Source organism: Aethalodelphis obliquidens, unplaced genomic scaffold (genome assembly GCF_003676395.1).
Source record: "Aethalodelphis obliquidens isolate GAN/ISIS:26980383/991018 unplaced genomic scaffold, ASM367639v1 scaffold32, whole genome shotgun sequence".
Lineage (NCBI taxonomy): Eukaryota > Metazoa > Chordata > Mammalia > Artiodactyla > Delphinidae > Aethalodelphis > Aethalodelphis obliquidens.
In genome coordinates, this window is record NW_020837976.1 from 11,824,691 (window position 1) to 11,848,056 (window position 23,366).

Sequence of the window (23,366 nt, forward strand, 5' to 3'; positions counted from 1 at the left end):
AAAGTACCCAATCTTAAGATCCTGATAGAGTACAAAAATCTGAGAAGCTTGCTAACTTCTCTGTGGCAGAGCACTTGTATTTGATGCCTTTAATTAGAGGGGATAGTTACTTGTCCTCAGTAGATGGACACTTACTTTTGACTTGGTCCTGTATTTCTTGCCCATTCTTTCTCTAACACAACTATATATGAACCTCAGAATGTTTTATATGCTACCTTTTATCCCCCCACACATTAAGTTTAATCAAAGAAATCACATCGCAGTAAAAGAAATGAAGCAACTGGAAGATTTCCCTTGGAGTCATTGCTCTTTTTACCTACTCCATCCCTAACAAATTACAGACCTTAAAAAATAATGGAATGAACTATTAATAACTTTAAAAAATAGCTGTGGTGGGGGACTTCCCTGGTGGTACAGTGGTTAAGACTCCATGCTTCCACCACAGGGAACATGGGTTCAATCCCTGGTCAGGGAACTAAGACCCTGCATGCTGTGCATCATGGCCAAAGTAAGTAAGTAAATAAATAAAGTTTTAAAAAGAAAAGAAAGAAGACAATAAAAAAGAAAAACATTTTAAAAAATAGCTGTGACGCCCTGAGAGATATTACCTGAGCCTGAGGGGTTGCCTTTCAGGATGTGGTCATGTTCTAAACCAGCTACTGATACTTGGGGTTACCTCTCTTAGCCACAATATCAGTCTGGAAAACAAGGCTTTCCAGAGATGGAAGTGACACTTCTCACAATTCTTCTTTACAGCTGTAGGTTCTGTTGGCCTGTGGGAAGGATACGTCCAAGAAATGAGCTAGACAACTGACCATTTCACACCACGCAGGCCACTATGGGAAGAGAGAAACAGAAGAGCTATGTATTGCCTGCCATCATTGATCCTGAGTACCTGGGGAATAAGATGCCCGAAAACCAAAATGGGTTGGAATGAGGGTCCACAAGAACACCTGAAGCATTTCTCATTCTGCTCTGCAGAAAGAAAAATATTGTCAAAGCAATCTTTGCAGGCAGAGACAAATCTCATTTCCTGACATGACGCCCCACCTGGCAAATACCCTGAGTCGTTTAATTGCTAGTGAAAGAAAAGAAAATATGGAAGGAGTAGTGGAGCTGGTTCATCATAACTACTAGCTATGGCTTTGGAATAAGGCACAGAAATATTGCAACTAATGCAATATTTACCTAGATTTCTTTGTTTGCCATCAGCTGTCAAGTGTCTGAGGATTAAAAACAGATGCCTCATTTTCTTAAGTTTTATTTCCACTGTTGTATACAGGGGGTAGTAGCGGTACTTAAATATACTAATTAGTCCATTAACTGTATAATTTCAATTATTACGGAGCTAAAAGAGGTAAGAATATTATTTGGTGATCTGGCCTCAGAAAGTGGGGCTTCTTAACATCACCTCTGTTTCTCTGTGCAATAGCTGGACAGGACTTAGATTTAGTTATATTTGGGGAAAATGAGGCTGTTTGTGGTTTAAGTGAAATAGGTGGTAAGTTTTCAGTAGAATTATCTTCGGATGTATAAGAAAGTTGCATGATGTGTGATGGTGTGGTGTGTGTGTGTGTGCGTGTGTGTGCGTGTGTGTGTCTGTGTGTTAGCAGAAAAATGATGCTATGTATTAGGCACCCATAGGGACAGAAACCTAGCTCATACAATCCCCTCCTAATACACAAGTGTAGGCTCCAGGAAGCATGATCACTTGCCACCCTGGAAAAATTTGGAGCTTTGAGACAGAGAAAAAGGGAGTCATTGGAACTAGGTCTTTTTGTGTTAATCTTTAGAAAGAAAGTATAACAATTATGGTCGATGGAGTTCCCATCATTTAAAAAAAATTAGAGCTGCCTTTAGTTCTTGTCTTTCCAGATTATTAGGCAACCAACTCCTTTATGAAATTTTGTGAGAAATTCCAGTGCCCCTTCCATAGATTCCCATTTTTTGTACTGTTTTTGCTTAATTTAGCCAAAGACAATTTTTCACTTGAAAAAAGAAAGCTTAACTAATGCATAATATTTGTTTTACTTCTGAAAAATCTGAGGAACAGAAATGTTAAGTGACTTGACTGGGTTCAGTTAAAAATACAAAGTACATGTTAAAAGGGCTTGAAGTCATGTAATAAAAAATAGTCATAGAACTAGAGGATGCTAAATTTGAAAAGAGAACACTTTCAGGGGTTATAGCGAGAGATATAATTTAATCCAATATTTGAACATTTTAATGTGTTTTTATTACCTGTCAGAAGATTAAAGATTAGAAGTTATACAGATCAGTTTTTTGTGAAGTATATGAGAAGTCACTCTGACAAAATTATCAAAACATCAAATAAGTTTCTCTCTAGAGGTGTTTAATTATGAAATGTAAGCTATTGGAGGGCAAGTTCTAGTTCTTATTCCTTTATCAATCTGTGATTAGCACATGGTAATTATACAATAACTATTTGTTGAATTGGACAATCACAGGAGATCACAATCACATATCTATTTAGTGTCTGTTTAAATAAACTGTGAGTCTTTTTACTTCTCTTTATATGTTCGTGAACTATTTATTTATTAATAAATATTGTGTTACTGCATTAGACACTGGTAGGAAGAATCTAAAAGTGCCCCTCCCCACAAGATTCCACACCCTAATTCTTAGAACCTATAAATATGATGAGATATTACTCCTGTGATTATGGTATGTCATATGGTACAGAGGATGCTTAATAGGGAGATTACCTGACTGGGCTTGATCAATTACATGAACAGTTAAAAGCACAGAGCTCTCTCCAGTTAGTGGCAGAAAAGGAAGTTAGAGAGATCCAAAGCACAAAAGGTTTCTCACTGTGCCACTGATGGCTTGAAGATGGAGGAGGTCACATAAGAGAATGCAAGCAGTGTTAAGGGGCAGGGCTGACAGCTGACAAGGAAACAGGGACCTCAGTCCTACAACCACAAGGAAGTAACCTCTGCCTACAACTTGAATAAGCTCTGAAGTGGATTCTTTACCAGAGTCTCCTGATAAGAGGTTAGACAGGCTGACACCTTGATTTTAGCCTTTGTGATACCCGGAGCTTAGAACCTAGTTGAACTTGCTTCAACTCTTGACCTACAGAGCTGTTAAGCTTGTGGTAATTTATTACATAGCAATATAAAATGAATACAGTGAAAAACATCAAGGAATGTCTATGGTGTATTAAGATAGGTAATACCACTCAAAATTATTCAAGTATATTTCAATGATTGGTGTGTATCAGTGTTTCTCAAACTTTAATTGCTTCAGAATTTCCTAGGTAGATTGTTAACAATACAGATTCCCTTGGGCACTAAAAACTTCTAACCCAATAAAAATCTGAAGTCTTGGTTTCATTTATCTTGGTCGGGGGTAAGAAGAAATCCTAGAATCTAGAAGCAATTCTCTTACAAGAGTTTTGGGGCCACATGTGAGAAATTAATGTAGATCATCTCCGACAACTAACTTGTTGAATATGCAATTGTGGGAGGTAAGTGTTGATACTAAGAGAATGGAATATGACTGACAGCTCTCAAATCTGAGCTCAGTAAGACAGAATCTAAGTATATTTTAATGCCATTTAACAAATCTCTAGGAAATTGTCAGAAAAAGAGGCCAGCCAAATATTCTCTTCCTTGATGAAAACTAATAAATAAGAGCCAGTTCTGGGCCCACTTTTTAAAAGACTCCTTAAAGGATATGATTTTGCCCAAAGAGCTTATTTCAATACGTACTGAAGAACTAAAGATGTTATTTTTGGGAAAAAGGATCACTTTGATTACCTTGATTAACAAACTCCTAGGCAAGAAGGTCTTTACCAAGGTCAAGTGTATGTTTACAAAATCAAGAATCTTTACCCATAGAGCAGAACTGTGTACCAACTATGGGTTCACATGTGCTGAAATCATTGTCGGTTTTTGCTTGCATAGTAGGTAAAGAGTATCATTCTAGGAAAAATTGTCAAAATCTTCCAAATTTGTTCTCAGTGTCCCTCATGTTCTTTTTCCCATCTTCATGGCAAATCCACAAGCTATCTGTGTGCACACTGGCTCTCTGTAAGTCACTTCACTGAGAAACAGATTGACAGATTGACTGATTGATTATCCCTTGACTGAAATTCCCCCACAGGAAAATGCTACTTCAGCTAGGCACTTGTAATTTAAACCTTTTACCTCTAATTGTGGAATGAAAGGCTTTTCTCGTGGTATTTTCAGCCATTAGCAAGCAGATGAAGAAAAGAAATCCTGCAGTCATCTAGACCTAACTCATTCCCAGGTTTTCAGAGTAACTTGGAGGTGAATGATTAGAGTACATAATCTGTGATGTTTTCTCCTAACCCTCAAAAAAGTCCCTCTCCCTCCTGCAGTGGGTGAGCCAGGACCACTCAACAAGGAAGCTGAAACTCTCATGCCAACATCCTGAAACTTCAAGAAACTTGAGCCACCAAGCACTTCTTGGACTTAATAAGCAAATCCTACACTAAGAATTCTGAAAGGTTCTCCACACCCTCCTTCCTCTTATGCACAGGTCATTTGCTGTTTTGTTATCAGATCCATTCTTCTCCCTTTCTTTGCAAACAATTTCCCAGGTTTCCTTGACTATTGTCTTATGACTTGGTTTAAACAATAGGAGATACTGGCAGAGACAGGAGGGGAGAAAGAGAAAATGCCTGGGTATCCCCACTCCCCATCCCACATATACACCCTCTCTGATTCAGGAGACCTCTCTGTCTCCAACTCAGGGGGCATCTTCTCCATGTCTCAGCTCCTGCCAGGAAGCGTCTTCCTGCCAGGGAGCATCTTCTGTGTGTCTGTTTCCCAGCAAGTAGCTCTGGCTCTTGGCCTCTAGAAATGCCAACTCCTCCCCAGCTTTTCCACCTCTAGCTCTAGCAGAGGCTTCCTTCTGTTATTAATTCCTGCATTGCATCACACATTGCAAAGAGTGCCTTGTATTAAATTTTTCTAATGAATGACATGGAATGAACAACATTTTCCAGATTGGATCACAACTGATATAATTCGCTTTACTTTGGCCTCAAGACTTCTGTTTTCTAGCACCTGTGATGTTCTTATAGTCAATATTTTGTGACTTTTTTCCTTCATAATGCCAATTCATTATCTGATATCCAAGAAGTTTTCCCCGAGCTTTCTTTACCATTTCTACCTCTGGGGTTGAAATCCATCATCGTCCATAACAGTGGTATTAATGAACTGATTGGCCATCTTGAAGGATTCAAGGTCACTAAGAGTTTTGGTGGCAATTATAAAGTATTATTTTTTAGATGCTTGTCAAAGTATTGGTACCTTTCTAATAAATACTAAATTATTCTGACTTAAAAAGATTCATCTGAGTAATGCCAATTGTTTTGAATCATTAAACATCTTAATTACACAAATCCTTTTGGTAGTCATTTCCTTTACAATATTCAAAACAGATCTGGGCATAAAATAAGATTATCAGTCTTCCTATTTCAAAGATCTTGGTGAAGATAAAGAACTTATTTGCTCAAGTCACCTCGATGGTGACAAACATAGGATTAGAAACTGATTTCCTAATTTCAGACCAAATTTCTATCTAAATTGTACTGCTACCTCTCAGCAGGAAACACAAGTCTAGGTATTGTGAGAAGTGCCTGAAAAAGTAGTGCTACGTGGGGAAAGAAAAGACTTAACTTTCGCTTTAGGAGGCTCTTAGAGACACTACCAAATTGAAAGGTGTCATCTAAGGTTACCCATTTTGCAGTCCTTCATAAAATCAGGAATCACAGTGAATAGCCTGCTATCACCTTCCCCTCACTTAACAAAGGCATTCTGCCTACGCTTCTTGTAATTAGCATAAACTGAACAGCCATGATGTTTTTATAAATGCAGATGACCTTTCAATATCACCATGATTAGCAGAGTACTGGCTGACCAATGACATGATATTTATAACCAAAGACAATTCTATTTGACATTCAGAGCTGAATGATATCAAATGATATTATTTTAGAAAACTTGCTAAAATTTTGAGTAAGTAGAAAAAACAAAGAACTTACAATTATATGAGATCAAAGAAAACCGACATTAACATCAGTATTTAAAGTATACAGAAAATTAAAGTCCTTTTGTTGAAGGAGAACAGTAACATGTTTGTTACTTTTCTATTTAAAAAGTGATTTTCATCTCATCAGCACAAGAAAACTAAAATTTGTAACTATGTGCGGTAACGGATATTAACTAGACTTACTGTGGTTAGCATTTCACGACCTATACATCTATCAAATCATTATGCTGTACACCTAAAACTAATATAAGGTTGTATGTCAATTATATCTCAATTTAAAAAAATAAAGGAGTTGCACTCAGACCACAGTTAAGATCTGTGCAAAGCACCATGAAGCCAGGGGCCCTGCAGCCACCTCAACAGGGTAAAGCTCTGATGCCACTTATATTCCCACCATCACACCCATCACCCCAGATCACCAGAGTCTGGGCAAAGGATAGATGAGGGCCAATGGTCACACTCATCGGAAAGAGTATGAAACCTGGATGACCACGGATGGCTTCATTGCTATGAATGAGTATTCAGTAAGTGTACAACATGTGCATATGCCACCAGGTGCAAGGTTGAATAGTATTGTGAGTAAATACAAAAGAAATGGGGAGAAGGGGAGAAAGACCTACCCGCCCAACTCTAAAATAAACTCTGCAAAAATAGCAAATGCTGTGGTTGCAACATAGAGAGTAAACTATAAGTCAGGGATATTTATAAATAATAAAATGTTCAACTTTAATAACAGCAGGATCCTAGAGTGTTCATCATCAGTCCATAAAGCCTTCAGACATTTGTCGCCACCCAGGGATAAAATGGTGAGACATTTTCAACAACATAGTACTTGCTTTGGCTGTATTAACTGCAGGAACTTAACAAAGAGTAAAGACAGAACACTCAGTATACCTGAGTCAGTTTAAAGATTTAATTTTGTTAATCCTGAATTAAATAACCAAAGGTTAGTCTTAGCACCGATTTTGGGGAAAAGGAGGATCACAGTTCAAGGAAACCGTGAAAGCCCTCAAAGAACTGACTTTGAAACCAAGCAAACTCTTCCAAGTCGTGGGTGGCTGAGGAGCTGACTCTAATTGAGCAGCCTGGGCAAAACCTGGGCAGCCATCCTGCCCTAAGTCCTCCTCTAGAGAAAGGCTCTCCCAGGCCCATCCCTACCAACGACCATGTAACAATGTTTGAAACAAGGTCAACTGGTTTAAAAAAATGGTTGGAGGGTAACAGAGGTCCTGCTCTCTGTCTGGGGTGGAGCCTAATAGGTTCATCTCTCAAACCAAAAGCTGGAACCGGCATTCCAGACCAACCTCCCAGGGAACCAACAACTAGCCAGGGTCTGTTCTTTTTCTCTGCTGAGGTCAATTGCTTTATTTTGGAAGATGATGTCCAGATCAGAAAAAAAAAAAAAAAAAGGTAATTTTCATAACTGACCTAATTTATACTTTATAGGGACCCAGTGAAGGAAAATTCATAGGCATTGTTTGCCCCATTTTACCAAAGTGAAAATAGTTGATTCTCTAAAGGTAGCATAGTTAATGAATGACGAAGCTGGTACTTAATGGCAGACGCCACAACCAGCCCTTGGAAACCACTATGCTCTATTAGCTCTCAAGGAAGGTAGGCTTTAGAGACGGCTTGAGTATGGGGAGAGTAGAATATAAAGAAAGCAAACTAAGGAGGAAGACAAGATAAAGGCAACTCGGAACAAGCTCTACAACAGGGAGACAGCCAGTAGGCAGGAGAAGAGGTACTTGGTGAAGGGCACTGAGGCCAGGAATCATGGGATTAGGAAGAAATACCCTGGGAGGTGTCAGGAACCTGGTGAAATAAAGTGATCAAGTGATCGTCATTAGTGTTCGTGTAGGGGGTACTGAAGTTGGAGAAATACCCTCTAAGAACATAGCCTCTTCCTCTTGCTCTGATGCCCAAATCTACTAAATCACAAACAATGAAAGGCTAAACTTTTTTCTTTGCTGTGTGCCCTGAAGCTAGCATTATGACTTCTGTGGAGTGTATATTCAGCAAATGCCTCAAGAATTACATTGATTCCAAACCACATTGATTCTATTTTCTCAATTCTTGCTTTTCCTAGTTCAAAAATGTTATATTATATCATACACTAATTTTTCACACATGTAAGTCATTTCCCCAAATGTTTATGGACGTTGCTTTAACATTCCTTTGCATAAAGTAGTATATATAACAAGTCACCAAGAAGAAATATGATATTTTTTAAAAGTCAATGGAAGAAGAGAAAACATTTGGGGTTTTATTTATTACAGTAAAAGGACTGTCAAAAAGTAATGTCCGAGTGAGTTTGAGAAAAATAAAAATGACTAAGAATTAAAAGGATTCTCAGGTAATAAATATTCTTTTTATAGAAGTTATATATGTTCATTTTGATTAATACTGTTTCTATCATGATAAATCACTGAACTCTCCTCAAATCAAAAATAAAACATCTGTCTTGGTTGACCATTAAAAAATAATATCTTTAAGTCTCCGTACTGATTGTATCCACTTAAACTCTCTGAATTATACCCAAATAAGAGCTGTTTACAAAGTGATTATTTCTTATTAGCCAAGAGCTGCTCAAAATATACTTCCCTCCCCCAAACCCCATGCTACGATACCAAAATTACTTAACCATGGCCATCTATAAAATTGTCCTTTAGCTAAAGTGCAGTGGATTCTGGTTTGAAAGCCCTAGGTTCTTGATTTCAGCCAGAGAAGAAACATTTACTGAGCTTTGAATGGCCAGTTTAGTGGGGTGTTCGTTGCTGATGGTACATTTTCATGATCCTTTCTCAGTGGCTCTCCATTCAAAGAAACGAAACAGGATAATTAATTACACTGAATACATCATTTTAGTGTATGGACATCCTCTCCATACTCCCTTCTGGAACAAATAAACCTGCCAACAGCCTACTGTCTTGGTAGCCACATTACCTCCAAGGTCAATACTGCCAAGGCAGGCACCTGACCAAAGAACCATCAGACCATAAAAGGTCAAAACCACAACCAGTGTGGTCAAACCAGAAAGGTGATTTAGGTCAAAAAGGTTCCATCTCAGAATTTGAGCTAACTCCTCTCTCCTCAGTGTGTGGGCTAGTGATGAGTAGCATCAAAATCATCTGTGAACCTGTCAGAAACACGGAATGTCAGGTCTTACCCCAAACCTACTGGATCAGAATCTACATTTTAACAAGACTCCCGGTCTACCCATGTGCATAATAAAATCTCAGAAGCCCAAACTCCTAACTGGGTTAGCAATCACAGCTGAAGCAAAGTCACAAGGAAACACTGGGCTGAAGAGGTAACCAGAGTCCATGTTCAAGCTGAATTGAGCAGAGGAAGCCAGAGCGTGAGGACAGAGGGACACAGAGAAAAGGTACGTAATAGAGGGACTATGTGGCAGGTTGGCCTCACATGGTGTCATCATAATTACTAATTGTGCCCCCATTCGACTTTCAAATGTGTTCCTGTTTGGGCAACAGATTATATGATAACTCTATATATAACTCAGTAAGATCAAAGTTAATTCACAGGCTGGCTGTTCCATACTTTCTGTTCTTGGATTCCTTAAATCACTGTCTCCCTTATTGTGACACATCATTCTTAAAAACACTGACATCTCCCTTCTGCCCTCATTATTTGAAGTAACTGATGCAAATATATTTACTGTTTAATTAGTGCCTTCTATGTACCATGAAAAATAATTAAAAATTATGTGCTGGGTACTTACTCTGTTACATCTATTCCTCAAAGCAGGCCCAGGTAATCTAATGTCACAGGGGCATATTCTGGGATCTTGATTAAATGACTTCCTCAAGGTCCCATAGGTGCCAAGGCCTGATTCACACTCGGGGCAGCTGACTCCACGGTCCTTGTCTTTTCCTTTCCACCCCATACCTCTCCAGGAGATGATCTCATGTCACCTAATTCTTCTGGTGATGCTGCAAACCCCAGCCATGAAAAGAAACCATGCTGGGATTTACCTTGTGGTCCAGTGGGTAAGACTCCGTGCTCCCAATGTAGGGGGCCTGGGTTCGATCCCTAGTCGGGGAACTAGATCTCGCATGCATGCCACAACTAAGAAGCCCACATGCTGCAACTAAAGATCCCACATGCCGCAACTAAGACCCTTCGTAGCCTAAATAAATAAATAAATATTAAAAAAAAAAAAGAAAGAAACCATGCTAGACATGACTGTCTCTGAAGGCAGAGAAACACTTTCTGTTTAAAGGATACTATCCTCTATCTCTCAATTTTTCTGACAAAATGCTTGAGTGCTTTGTAGATATGAATTGAGCTTTACTTTTTGGACCAAATAAAACAAGACATGGATTTTTTATTTTACTCTATTTAAACATTTTTTCCAAAAAATATGCCTTTTTCTTACAGGCATCAAGGTATAATAACCAATCTGTAATAGTAAATATAGTGACATAACAACGTAAAATAAATTAATGAATTAAACCAGGACAACATTTTACATTTATTCAACATGCATATCACTTAAGCTATTATTTACAGCTGTTATTAAGACAGTTCATGCCCAGGTTAAATATCTACAGAATCCTGAATTTCAATTCTCTTATTACTTTTGCTTATTTTTCCTTTTAGGGGTGGGAAGAGGGAATAGGAGGTAAGACTACAGTGGGATGCAAGGCACAATGCTTGCCGCATAGCAGTGGCTCAACAAGTTCTAAATAAATCGCCCAGTAGATGGATGAAAGGAAGGAAGGAAAGGAGGAAGAAATAAAGGGAGGTAGGCACATGCTCCTTGGTAATCAGAAAGAGGATATAATACTCTTCAAAAATCAGGATATTGAAATAGTTCTGGTTTTGCTGACTATGATTGATAATAAGACACTAATTGATTCTACTGAATAAAGTTTCTCAGATATAAGAATCAGAGAAAGTGAAAAACAAATGAAAGATGAAGGGGGACAGGAGGGAGAGCAAGTCATGGCAGGGGAGGGGAGGGAGGAGAGGAGAGATGAATGGGTGTAGAAGGGGCAGGGAGGGGAAGGCAGGAGAGGGGAGGGCGGGCAGATAAAGGGGAGGGGAGAAGAGAGGAGAGTGGTTGAGTACGAATAACAATCACGTAGAGTTATCTGATTAATATGTGGTTCTCCCCCAGGACCTCAAGCTCTGAGAGAGCAGGGACTAGGTCATTTTCACTCTCTGTTGTTATCTACCACAGCTCCTGTGCCCGAGTACTGTGCTTCTCTGCGATAAAGAATTGGATCCTTTTATTTCCAGTCTCTCATGAACAAATAATTAGTAAAATTAAAAAATTAGAAACGTAGAAAATACAAACCCATTTCTTTGTGATTAAATTCCACAGACATACAATTGCTCTGTTCCAAATCCATTACTCGCCATGGACCAGTAACAGTTTGCAGACCAACACTGGTCCACTAATGGCTCCTCAAAGAGCTTGACCTGATAGAAACTCATTAAAATTTAGTAAAATATATAAACATTATAGATATCTGAACATTAGCAGTTTAGCAATAAATTATAGGATTATCATGGTTTTTGTGGAATTTGATCTATTTATTTTCCTCATTTTATTGCCACCACAATTCTGGGAAGAAAACAGGGTGGTAACTAGGACCCCTATTTTAAATGGTTACATTGATGACAAAGGACAGGCTTGTTTACTGTTGGGGACTCAGTAGAACAGAAGGGGACTCAGCTCTCTTGACCCCCAGGCCACTGCTTTCTCTGATAGGCCTGGGTGGCTCCTTTTCTCTGCCATCAAATTGGACATGTGGCATTAATTAGTGAGCTGTAAGCACTTGCGTTTTCACTTTTGGCTAGCAGACTCCAGTGAATCTCTAATTTACATATTTCAGCTCTGTAGACATTTGCAGACCAATATTTTAAGAGCTAGTCTTTAATTTGGCTCAGCCTGCCTTCCAGTATCTATAATGTTAAAATGAGTATTTCATTGTCATTCCAGCAGAGACTCTGCCACAACTAATCAACGGTTTCCAAAAGACGTGTGTGGTCATTCCTATCCCACCCTGCTCTGGTCTGTAAATTGTTAGGTCTTTGGTAGTAAAAGCTGGCATACAACAACTCGTATAAAAACAATATGAAAACAATGACAACTTCAGCAAATCACTGGCAAAATGTTCTTTACAACCACTAATTCAAAATAATGATAAAAATGAAAAACACCTACATTCAAAATCTTAGTTACCGTTTTTTAAAAAAGGGATATATCTACAATCTATCATTCATCTATCTATCTTGCTGGAAAAGTACATAACAAACTGTTAACAAAAATTATCCATTAGGAGTACAGGGGGTTGAGAGTAGAAAATAGCAGGACTGTTCCTTTTTCTTTATAATTTTTGTATTTTTGGAAATTTCTCTCATGAATGTATATTTAAATGAATACATAATTTATTAATAATACATTGGTAATACAAGTGATTCTAGAAAGTCTAAATGTTTTATTCATGAATATGTATTTTAAAACAAATGTGTAATATTTTATTAACATCTTCTGTTACTCTATCCATTGAACTTTGAAATAAAACAACATGCAAGTCAGGTTCTCAGTCCTTCAGTAGACAGATGAGGAAACTACAGTGGAGGTACAGGGCTGAGATTCCAAAGGAAATCTATGCAATGCCAAAGTCTGTATGGCTCCCACTTCTCTATGCTGCCAGGCAATAAAAAATGAGTATATTGTATAAAAAAAAAAAAAAAAAGAGTATATTGTATCATTTAATGGAATCCCCTTTTCTTTCTAACTTAGGTAACATGGAGTAGATAAACAACAACAAAAAATATATTTGACATGCACCAGTAACAGTGACACAACCCAGAATTCTCTACCAAAATTGTTCATGTAAGTTTGGTCAGAAGTATATTTTATATTTTAACTATCTATTGAATTTCCCCTCTGTTATTGTTAAATCAGTAAGGGGTCCATTTAGTTTCTAAAAGTTTAGATGTGGGTGCAAAGACCATGTTGAGTTTGCAAGGATCATGTAATGCACTGTGGATAATTTCATTGGATAACCAAAACTATTCTAGGATGGAGAAAGCATAATGAAAATATTTGCCAGATTACAAATCTAATTTTCTATCACATGTCCAGTAATGCATAATTTGCTTCTCACTGATAATTCCCCAAAACTCAAATACTTAAAATATATTTAAAATAAAAGAGTTACTAATAATATCATGTGAGTCCCATCACTGCTATTTCTCTTGAAATAGTTTCAACTATATCATAGTTGAAAACTATCATATAAATTTTAAGAGAGGATGGCTCACTAAGAAAACTAAGTCTTGGGGTCAAGAAGAAACAATGCTAAATTAACAGGTTAAAATTCTAAGCTCTAAGGAAACCTTAAGAGAAGAACTTGGGAAAGATATCGTGAGGATTTGTAATAAAAAATAAACAGGAAAAAAAAATCGCATTTTTGAGCCTTTTTTCCCCCACTCTCCACTGTGAAGAATGACAAACAGGAAAACTAAAGGCAAAGAAGATTCCTGATATTGTCTATTTTGCAGGTGGTAAGAGAAACACATGTCTCCTTCCTGGTATGGGTAATAGTCATCCCTTGGGACCTTATTAGCTACAGTAAAAAAAAAAAAAAAATTAGTCATCACCTTTAAATTTCCTACTTGCTTAAAGCAATTTCTAGAGAAAGGATGTTCAGGTGTAGCATTCTCTAATAAAGTCATGGCTTCTGGGATTTTCTATATTTTGAAAACTTCTTTCCAGCTATTAGAAAAGCATTATATGTAATTTTTCATTCTTTTTCTTATTTTTTTAACTAATAGGAGTGACTGTTATTAGACAAGGTTGGAAGACATTGATAGCATCAAGCAAAGTTAATTTCTTATTCTCCTTTCAAAATCCACCTTAGGTTTGTTCCACAAATCATTATACTAGCTACAGTAAAATGTGGATTGCTGTCCTTAATATTTATTATACAAGGCTAAACTTTACAATCCTATAGTTAGCTCTTACTAAGAGGTATGAGATATCAGTGATTCTGTCATAGATAAAGCAATAGTTTTCAAAAAGGCTTTGAAACAAAGAGGCTTTGTTGCAGTAAGTTTTGCATGCAATTTAAAAGTATAGAATCAGGCTGCAGGATAAAATTATACATAGACATGCATTCAGGACCAAAAAGTGAAAACCTTTTTCTACAGGTCACAAAGTTTGAAAATCTTTAGTATATTTTGATGTTTTGACTCAGATATTGACCCACAGACTCCTTTGTAGACCTGATTATAAACTCTACCCTTTCTTTTCTCTGGCTCTAATTTACTTATTCTTCTCTACAACACATTCAGTGAAACCTATGAATGAAGTCTGCGTAGAGAAAGAAGCAAGTTCCCTAGCTACAAATGGTACCCTCACTTTTAAAAATGAAAAGCTCTCAAGACCTCCCTCCCACCAAGCCCCTTTCTCTCTGTAAGTTTGAAAAAGAAAATTGTGCCAGCAAACATGATCGTGTTTTCTAAAGTTTAAAGGAATATCTCCACCATTTCCTATCCCAATTGTTATGAACCCCAGTGTATTCACATTGAAGATCAGATGTTGGAAAAACTGTCTATGGATCTTTGATTAGAAATCTCCCAAAGTTGTAGGTAAAGTGAAAGGAGAGGTAGCATGTATATTCACAGACTGTTTATGAAACAATCAAAGAAGTAAGAATAAGAAAAGGAAAGAAAATCCAGAGCAGTATTGAGACTTAAATTGGTGGATGAGGGATTGTGACTGCTATCATATATATTAAGCACCTAATACAGTGCAAGTTTCTGTGTATTAGTTAATCTCCTTTAATTCCCCAAACCATTCCTTGAAATACTTATTATAGAGAAAAATTCTATCTGCTAAAGAAAAAGTGTATCTGCTAAGGCCTTCCTAGATGGCCACCCCTACCTTGTTGCCACATACTCCTTTCTGTTAGCACTTGTATGGCACTAACCTTCATCATAGTACTTTCCACAGTTGAGCAATAGGTGGAATAATACTGTGGTTAAGAGAATGAGTTTTGCAGCCAGAAAAACATAAGTTCAAATGCAGGTGTGTCACTTACAAGTTGGGTGGTTTGGACATAATCTCTGAGCCTTAGTTTTCTCATAGGGACAACAGGGACAGGTATAGTATTTACATTACATGAAAACTGATACGATTAAAGAAGTTAATGTTTGCAGAGCATCTAGCCCCAGTCTGATCTATATCAAGAAAGAGTTTGGTATCATATTTGAGGGGAGACACAGCCTCTGGTTATCTTCATTTTCCTGAAGTGTGCCCAGGCAGAAAGACGTCCAGAGTAATGGTTTTAAATGCTCGTTGAATGAATGAATCAATGAATGGATGGATGAATAATCTTCTGAATCTCATGACAGCATTCTTTCCATTAAAACCCCCAATTGTCAAAATATTAGACAATGTAATTTAATTAATAACTCACTTCATGTAATTGTTAATAAATGATTTTCACCCCCCTCCCCCCACAAAAAAAAAAACCCTCTCATTGTCTTCATCATTTTCCTTTTCCTGGAATAGAATAAGTTTCCGTAATCTTAAGTGACTACTATCATTTATTAAACACCAAGTGTGGTGCAAGTGTCTTTACATTAGTTATCTCCTTTAATTCCCAAGATAATTCCATGATGTAGTTACTATACATAACAATTGGACCAGACTGTGTCCAATAGCCTGCTTACTTATAACACAAGGCTTATGTGTACATAGAAACCCAAGAGAAGACAGTAAAAATAATTGTTTCCTCATCATTACTTCTCCATGGAGCATCCAAAAACAAGTTTCTACAATGATTCATCTTAGAAATAAGAATGTGAGATAAAGAGTGAACTGGGGCTTCCCTGGTGGCACAGGGGTTGAGAGTCCGCCTGCCGATGCAGGGGACACGGGTTTGTGCCCCGGTCCGGGAAGATCCCACATGCTGCGGAGTGGCTGGGCCCGTGAGCCACGGACGCTGGGCCTGTGCATCCGGGGCCTGTGCTCCGCAACGGGAGAGGCCACAACAGTGAGAGGCCCGAAAGAGTGAACTGGAATAATCCTATGCTATTAGTTATACAACTTTAAAAATATTTCTTGACCTCTCTAAGCTTAACATTCCTCATTCAGAAAACTGAGACATAACAGAAATTATATGTGTCTGGCAGTATTTGATAATTAAATGCCATAATGTGTGCAAAAAGGTACACTCTATAAGGATAAAAGAATTAATTTTCTTTGAGGAGAGAGGTGGCTGCCTCCCCACCATCCCCTCCTCAGGGCATCTTTTGAAAGTATATAGGTGTGATAAGAGGACAAACCTGTTGATTTTTCCATGTAAGACTGGGACTTCTGACCCTTCAAACTGTAAATGCATGCCTCCAGAATTAGCTCAGGGCTTTCTTTCACAAGACGAACAGGAGACATCACAGATGAATCTGTTTATCTCTCAAAGAGATAAAGAAGTTGGAATTGTTTTTTATTCTACATTACTGTATAAATATGTGTGAAATTGTCCAGACTCTGTAGTTGCTTTCATGTCACCTTACATCCTTACTCTGTAATAAACTGTGCTTTCTCTCTTGCTTCTATATAGGTATAGAGGGGTCTTTTTAAGGGGCAGGATTGGTTTTATTTCCCCAACAATTATAAACATAAAGTACCAAAAATGTTCATTGTTGAGGCTGCTATCATAATCATTACAATTATTATCATTTCAGGATGACAGTAATAGAAAATTCTGCCAGTTATCCAGATAAAAAAGGCAATACAAAATACTTCTGTCCCTAGCTAATTGGGTAAGCTACAAAAGTGGTTTTCTCATAAATTCAGCTAAATATATACTTTTTTCCTTTGTACTGAATTTATTTTTATCATATATTAATGCCAAGAGCAGAATACAAAAGTTCCCTAGTTAAAAACTATTAAATTTTAGAATTATCAGACTCCAGTAATGAAAGTTAAACTTCTTTTTGATCACACTAAAAAAGTTGTACTTCAAAAGGAAAATACATGTCAAGTTCTCACATATTCTAATTGCTATATACAAATATTACAGAGGAAACAAAGTACAGAGAGTAGTAAAATAAATGCTAAGATGCTAGGAAGTTTCATGTAGTAAAGTGACCTTCTAAAATAAACTACATTATGAGTAAGATAACTACTATAGGGACTTCCCCGGTGGCGCAGTGGTTAAGAATCCGCCTGCCAACGTAGGGAACATAGGTTCGAGCCTTGGTCCTGGAAGATCCCACATGCCACGGAGCAACTAAGCCCGTGTGCCACAACTACTGCAGCCCACGCACCTACAGCCCATGCTCTGCAACAAGAGAAGCCACCATAAAGAGAAGCCCGTGCACCGCAACAAAGAGTAGCCCCTGCTCGCCACAACTAGAGAAAGCCCGCACGCAGCAATGAAGACCCAATGCAGCCAAAAAACTAATAAATACAATAAATAAATTTATAAAAATCCAAAAAACCAAGATAACTACTATAATTAAATGCAGTATTTGTTTTTAAGGCTTATCTATCAAACAAGATGTCCAAAATCAAACTCACAGCTCCCTCAATTACCATCGCCACTCTCCTCCCAAACCCCCTCCTCCTCCTGACTTTCCCTCTGTCTAGTAATAGCACCCATGGGTTTCGGGTTTGAAGGTTCTTTAATGCTATCCAATCATTGGCCAAGTCTATCTTCTGCTTGTTTTATTACACCCCTTACCACAGATATTTTGATTTTCTATCTTACAGCCATTCTCACCAGACTGTTTTGATGAATGCCTGAACTTTAGCATTTCGCTCTGTAATTCTTACCATCTGTCTGGTCGCCTGTCACTTGGCAGAGGTCAGATAAACCTTGGTTGTATAAATTCACACATGAAGGTCCATAGACCACATGTCTATAATTTCTTTTTCATCTCTTCCCTATGTTTAATTGTCAGTGCTTCTATGCTAGCTTAGGCTCTCCATCCTATTCATTTCTCTAACTATCACTCAGACCATCTATTCATCCTACCCCACATGTGTAGGATGCATCTTCACAGAGAACGGCTCCTATTTTTCACTCTTGGTTCACAAACGCTCATTGGTCCCCAACTGCCCTCAAAAGTATGTACCATCAAAAGCACAAAGCCCAGACTGACGTTCTGGTTTTTCTACAACTGGATTTCAACAACTACCACAGCCACCTTCCCCATACGCTATGCACCATGCCACCCATTTGCTTACATGCAACCCTAAGAAAACAGAAATTTAGCATCTTACATATTTGTCCTGAGACATACAAAGTAAAACTTAAAGAATTAAAGTAAAATTTGAAGAGAAGATTTTTACATCAACATAAGTCCCAAAATTTTAAAGAGAGAAGGGGCATCATTGCTAAATCACAGTTCTCAAGTGGCCTTCCAACTGACAATGTGTCATAGAATCAAATCTTACATAAATAGTCAAATTGAACCTTAGTTTGATTTTTAAAAGCAAATACAAAAAGTGTTCATATCACAGTATTACCTTTTGTGATGAAGATTTTTATTTTTATTTTTTTTTTGCTGTACGCAGGCCTCTCACTGCTGTGGCCTCTCCCGTTGCGGAGCACAGGCCCCAGACGCGCAGGCTCAGCAGCCATGGCTCACGGGCCCAGCCGCTCCGCGGCATGTGGGATCTTCCCGGACCGGGGCATGAACCCCCGTCCCCTGCATTGGCAGGCGGACTCCCAACCACTGCGCCACCAGGGAAGCCCAAGATTTTTATTTTTAATATTTACTATAATACACATGCCAATCATCAACCATACTGGGTAGTTTTGGAACCTATTCTCAGTTTTCATAGTAACTGACCATTAGGAAATCATGTATTAATGCCTCCCATGTGGGTTTGTTGAGTTCTCCAGCATAAGTTTATGTTGTAATTTTTCCTGTGCCATTGTTTCCTCTTTCTCTTTTCTGTATTATGGTTCCCCATGCAAAAGCTCAGACCATTTCTAGATCCGCTACTAACCCCAGAGCTTTCAGAAGACCTTTACATCCTGAGGATTTTTATCCTTAAAACTGACTTTTGGACTTTCCAAATGACATTTCAAACCTCTGACTCCTGTTCAAGGATGGAGCAACTCGCTCTTTCAAAAACTCCTGAAGCAGTACCTTTCAAGGAAATAATTAGGCTTTGGAGGATGACCTGTTCCCTCTCCAAGCAAGACCTTGACAGACTAGGAGCCCAAAGCAAACCCTGCCTCAGGGATGTGACAAATTCCCACTAGTCTTCAACCTAGAGCATCTGGGTCCAGTTCAATCACTACTGTATTTCTAAAATAATGATGATGATGATGATGATGATAACAACAATCACAGAACACAGGAAATGGAAAATTCTAAGTGATATAACAAGTTTTGAGGGTTTTTCTTTACACTGGTTAAGAATACCTCTCAAAAAAACATTGGTTAAGGTTGTGAATGGACTAAGTCCTTGACTTTTCAATTATTATTCAATTATATATTTGTACATTTCATTCTGTTCTCTCAGTAAATGGTGCCCATTTTTTATTAGCCGTCCTTCTTCTTTCCCAGTACTGTTCTATTCATTCTGAGCTTAGCATCATATAGTAGACCTGAAGTTTCTCCCTTTTTAGCATAAGGTCATTCATTGGTTTGCTCACTTTTGCCCAATGTCTATGAAGAGAGATAAGTAACTCTAGTTTGCTTTCTGCAGGGCTGGGCGTTGAGGATGGGGGTTGGGGGGAGAACAGCAAATTTGCTTTTCCTCTCTGTGATTTTTAAGGGTCCTACCCTGAACGAGTGATAGAAATCATAGAAAAGAGGTTGTTGGAATAATTTGCAATCTTTTAATGAAAGGGGTTCCTGACTTCCTGCTTTGTTTCCATTTTCTTGAGAGCACCAGGCTTCTGCATGGTGACAAGTTGAATGCTATAGAGCCAAGTACCACCCTTAGGGTTTTGTGTGTTTTTCCTGACACATGAAGAGAATAATTTTACGTAGCCTTTTAATATAATTGCTCCTTTAAATCTAAGACATGTAGTCTATTCCAGCATTAAGTTTAAGAGAAAAGCAGTATATGTGTGATCCGTGCACTGCTTTTCCAGCAACACCTAAATCTCATTCATTCTGATAAAGCAGCACATATCAAATGGCAATTAAATATTTTTTATGATAATGGCTATATTTAGCATAGACTGTGATGGTAGTTGTAGTGTGCTAGTACATTAGTAGCCTAGGATTTGGTCCATGGGAAACAAAACTCACTTTCTAAATACACACTATACATATATGGTCACAATCAAAACATCTGAAAAACATGATGAACACAGCATGATACAGTTTTTACCATGAATGCTTTAAATAAAAAAACATATATACTTTCAGGGTAATACACACTGATAGTCAAAACCACTCAGTTTACATATTAGTAATATCATATGTAAAATCTGTATATTTTTGGAAAAGAATATTTTAATTTTCGGATGTGGATTAAAGTGTACTTTGAAGTAATTAAGTTTTTGAAAGACTGGGCATCTCCACAATAGCTATTAAAATCAAACATTTCAAATCCATAACAAGGTTTCCCAGCACTTTAGCTGGAATACATGCAATCCTTACTAACTGCACAAAAAATGTACAAATTCAACCAAGGGGGAAAAAAATCTAAATAAATCCATATAGACAGCCCCCCAGAACAAAATCCATCTGAGGCAAGCAACAGAAAATCCTGAAAGATTTACACATCGCACATGCTTTATGCTGAGAAGTTGAAGTAGCAGCTCAAATAGAAGAGCTAAATAAATTAATCTTAAATAAATTAATCTTACCCAATGAATACCTTTTTATAATTTTATAACTACCTTAAAAGAACTCTACCACTTGTATGCGTCTAAAAATATTTTCAAAAAATGTATGCATAACAGAAAAAGAACATTTACAATCCTAAAATGAATTCTCATCACTTTGAGTGTTGAAGAAACACACCTGCTTAGACATATTGGTTTTTTCATGAGTTTCTTTTTCTTTCTCACAATGAAATTTTAAATGCACAAAAACCTAGGGTAAATAAATTAAATGCCCAAAGCATATAATACATACATATATATATATATATATATTTTTTTTTTTTTTCCTATCTAATTTTGACTTGCTCCCAGGATTTTAGATGGACATTTCAAAAGTATTTAAAATTTTTCCTCAATTCCTGATGTGGTCAATCCTTTAAATACCATCTAAACTAGGAAAACATTGGCAGTCTCATCAGAGTCTCCTGCTGTCCTTCTACTGCTGCATGGGACAGTCTTCAACAAGACTTAGACAAACCTCATTCATCAATATTCTACTCTGGAGGAGCTGACACTTACTGTGAATTCTGCTCTTCAACTTAAATACCAGTGTCTGTGGCAGGCCAATTCTATCATGGCAGAGACAGCATCCCTCAGGCGAGGTCCAACCTTTCTCTCCAAGTGCACCCAGGGATTAGTCTGACTTCCCCTAAATTCTCTCCTCTGCACAGTAAGAGCTAATCTTTCCTGTATGAAGCAGGAGATGGTGTTGCTATGACAACAGAGCACATTCTAGCAGTGGGACTACGGAGATGAGCCTTCAAAGACTCAGGGAAACATTCACTCAGTTTTCCTCCAGGGCTATGGGCTCCTTCCTTTAGGATTTAATCCCCCAACAAGTTTACTGACAGGCTAGGTTGCTGATTATCTATGCATTTTGCTACGGGGTGATCACTGGTTAAGAGCATGGCTGGAAGATCACAGCACTCTTTAATAAAAGTGCCATTCTTGGTTATATTAAATTTCCAATTTTAAATGCTCTGTATAGCTCTTTTAAAACACTGCCCTCTCTTAAATTTAAATCATCCTCCTTACTCTAAGTTTTTCTAAAATGATATTAGTATGTTGCGAACGGCATTATCAAGGGGAAGGCTTTATCTTTTTTTGTTGTTTGTATATCATCACCACTGTATCAACTTGAAGGGTAGATACACACACACACACACACACACACACACAACACACACACACACACACACACACACACACACCCATTTTCTCTCTCCAGCATAAACGTCTGGAGCCTGGAGGTTTCAGGGTGGGGGAGGGTATATGCTAACATAAGCAAATCCTTGCAGCTACATTTTGCATACATATATTAGCTAGAGAATAATCACAATAAGCATTAATCATTAAGAAAAATAATCATCAGTGGAATTTAACTGTCTTTGCAACAGCAGAAGAGATCTAGTATCAGGTCATACTGTATGAGGGCAGATTTATATATCATTTTCAAACAGCAGTTATATTTTTGGAAAATAATTAACATATACGTTATTAAATATTTAAAATAGTCATTAATGCATTTGAACTGCCCTAATTGTGTCCTATTTTGAATATTCATTTTTCTTCAGAAACATTCCTGTGCATTCAAACACATCCATTTCCTTCACTGGAAGGGAAAGGACACAGGGCCAGTTTTCCCCTCTGCAGCCAAGGTTCAGTTTACTACCACCGTGAATGAGGATTTCACCCAGGGAGTCATCCACACTGTCTTTTTTACTCCTTGATTTCCCCATTATCCTTTCCATTTCTCAGTCCTTTATGTCAGGAGCAGCTCTTACTAACCACCACCCTTCCCCCACAGGAAGCTGTGATTACTCCCCTTTGTGGCTGAAGCAATAGAACCTGCATCATCTACATCTACTCTTTCCAGTAAAGAGGGGAAACAGGACCTACGGATGTTGCTGTCACTCAGAGGTGAGGGAATCTACAGGTTCAAAACATTCAAGGTCCTACTGGTTTTCTAGGAAAATCATCAGGCTGTCTTTAGTTATTTCTTGCTTATCACCCAAATATGTATGAAATGCTCTAAGATATTAACAAGAACATCAATATTGCAAACAACACAGATATTTACATTTAGTAATTCATATCAAATGAACAGGGCATTTGAAAACTCATTTTGATTTGTGGTTTTGATTTCTAATATAGTAAGAAATAACAGTTAAATTTGTTTAATGTGTACCTTGGGATATATCTCCAGGACACGTATGTACTCACCTCACAGGTATAGGCAGAACTCTTCCCCCCCAGGATCCTACCCCCAGAGCTTGTTCTGAAAATACATTCTCATAATTCAAAAACTTATGGCACCTGTTTTCATTATGTTCATTATTATCTAATTAGTAACAGGCTGTTGTTTTTTTTTTCATTTTCACTCTCATCTTCAGGGAAACTGGATAAATGCCAAAGCATGTAAACAACATATGGTTTACTTTCAAAATCAACCAACCAGAATTACTTATTCCTAAA

At 37.7% G+C, this 23,366-nt stretch overlaps 1 protein-coding gene across 12 annotated transcripts in view; it reads right to left on the bottom strand.

Annotated features, from left to right (window-relative positions):
- NOL4 (nucleolar protein 4) overlaps positions 1-23,366 on the bottom strand; it is a 394,743-nt gene that overhangs the window by 191,005 nt on the left and 180,372 nt on the right. For 2 of the 12 annotated variants that reach the window (XM_027127716.1, XM_027127714.1), the window contains exon 1: positions 21,411-21,584. The exons of the other annotated variants lie outside the window; for them this stretch is intronic. The gene's annotated coding sequence lies outside the window, so the exon portion shown is untranslated. Of the gene's footprint in view, positions 1-21,410; positions 21,585-23,366 lie in introns of those variants that run through there. 12 annotated transcript variants of the gene reach the window in all.